We start from the raw sequence: 2500 nt of genomic DNA on the forward strand, positions 1-2500 counted from the left end.
GCAGCCCCCCCGCGGGCGAGAGAGCAAGCCAGCAGGGGCTGTCGCCTGCCGCGGCCAGCGACGTCGGGCTGGCCCCTGCAGCGCCTAGCCTCTCCCACGCGGGGGGCAGGCCAGAACGCGGGGGGCCAGGGCCCGAAGGCAGCCCCCCCGCGGGCGAGAGAGCAAGCCAGCAGGGGCTGTCGCCTGCCGCGGCCAGCGACGTCGGGCTGGCCCCTGCCGCGGCCAGCGATGTCGGGCTGTCGCCTGCCGCGGCCAGCGACGTCGGGCTGGCCCCTGCAGCGCCTAGCCTCTCCCACGCAGGGGCAGGCCAGAACGCGGGGGGCCAGGGCCCGAAGGCAGCCCCCCCGCGGGCGAGAGAGCAAGCCAGCAGGGGCTGTCCGCGCGTCGCGCAGCGCGGCATGGCTGCGGGGGCCGCGCGCGCGCGCCCAAGCGCCCAAGGGCCCCCAAGGGCCCCAGGCCCTCAGGCCCCAGCGCCCCAGCGCCCAGCGCGGGCGGGCGCGCGCGCGCGTGTGGTCTTTGAGGGGCGCCGGCCTGGTGGCTCCCTAAAGAGCAATAAGTGTCATTGCAGCTCTGGCAGGGGGAGACACTACTAGGTCCCAGCTGTCACCCCCCCTCTAAAAAATTCATTTCTTGGTATTTTGAGCTGAAATTTTGCAGAGAGGTTGGCAAAAATCCAATCCACCTTCATTAATTTTCCCAGAATTTTTCGAGGTCGGGAAGTATTTGTTTTAATTTTCCTACCATTAGAAATCGAGTAAATCCGCAAAACTAGGAACCGGCCCGGAATGACCCCAAATTCAGTGGGCAGCCTCATAAAAATATGGCTGATTTTACTGGATTGGTTTCATGTGGAAAGCACGACGTTTTCTTGTAGGAATGCGGGAACCCCGGCAGCTCGCCTGCCGCGGCCAGCGACGTCGGGGACGCTGGCCTGCGCTGTCGAGCCCGCGAGGGCTGTCTCCGCGGCAGGCCCCCCCTGAACGGGGCACGACAGGCCACCGCGCTGGCTCGTCCAGCGTCGACAGTCCCTCGTCCAGGTTTCAGATCGCGCCAAGTCGAACCCATGACCTGCTCAAGCCATCGTGCGCTGCCGAATTCGCATCTGCGTGTAGGCTGCCATTCCACGCGGCAGCCCCTGTTTTCGTCAGCGTGCCCCCCTGACGAATTTTCCTGCCTGGCCCAGTCCAGCGTCCAGCCCCTGTTCGTCGAAAAATCTGCGCTGCTGATTTTCCACGACGAGCCTACTTTCGTCAGCGTGCCCCCCTGACGAATTTTCCTGCCTGGCCCGGCCAGTCCAGCCCCTGTTCGTCGAAAAATCTGCGCTGCCGATTTTCCACGCGGCAGCCCCTGTTTTCGTCAGCGTGCCCCCCTGACGAATTTTCCTGCCTGGCCCGGCCAGTCCAGCCCCTGTTCGTCGAAAAATCTGCGCTGCCGATTTTCCACGCGGCAGCCCCTCTTTTCGTTAGCGTGCCCCCCTGACGAATTTTCCTGCCTGGCCCGGCCGGTCCAGCATCCAGCCCCTGTTCGTCGAAAAATCTGCGCTGCCGATTTTCCACGCGGCAGCCCCTCTTTTCGTCAGCGTGCCCCCCTGACGAATTTTCCTGCCTGGCCCGGCCGGTCCAGCATCCAGCCCCTGTTCGTCGAAAAATCTGCGCTGCCGATTTTCCACGCGGCAGCCCCTGTTTTCCTCAGCGTGCCCCCCTGACGAATGTTCGTCGAAAAATCTGCGCTGCCGATTTTCCACGCGGCAGCCCCTGTTTTCCTCAGCGTGCCCCCCTGACGAATGTTCGTCGAAAAATCTGCGCTGCCGATTTTCCACGCGGCAGCCCCTCTTTTCGTCAGCGTGCCCCCCTGACGAATTTTCCTGCCTGGCCCGGCCGGTCCAGCATCCAGCCCCTGTTCGTCGAAAAATCTGCGCTGCCGATTTTCCACGCGGCAGCCCCTCTTTTCGTCAGCGTGCCCCCCTGACGAATGTTCGTCGAAAAATCTGCGCTGCCGATTTTCCACGCGGCAGCCCCTCTTTTCGTCAGCGTGCCCCCCTGACGAATTTTCCTGCCTGGCCCGGCCGGTCCAGCATCCAGCCCCTGTTCGTCGAAAAATCTGCGCTGCCGATTTTCACCGACGAGCCTACTTTCGTCAGCGTGTCCCCTTGACGAATTTCCCTGCCTGGCCTGGACAGTCCATCTTCCAGCCCATGTTCATCGAAAAATCTGCGCTGCCGATTTCCCCGACGAACCTGCAGCTGCACAAATCTGCGCTGCCGATTTCCCCCCCTGTCGGCATGGCTGCCGCTGCCCCGATGTCCAGACCAACAGTCTTTTTTGTCGACTTTGCCGATTTTGTCCGCGCTGCCGATTCCAACACTACCCCCTGCATCCAAACCAGCATTGTTTCGTCAGCTCTTCCCCTGACGATTTTAGCCCTGTAACAAACAGTAGGCCTCCAATCCCGCCAACGGGAGCCAAGTTGATAGGGAAGAGAATTGAATGACGCGCCTGGT

Source organism: Populus nigra, chromosome 2 (genome assembly GCF_951802175.1).
Source record: "Populus nigra chromosome 2, ddPopNigr1.1, whole genome shotgun sequence".
NCBI lineage: Eukaryota > Viridiplantae > Streptophyta > Magnoliopsida > Malpighiales > Salicaceae > Populus > Populus nigra.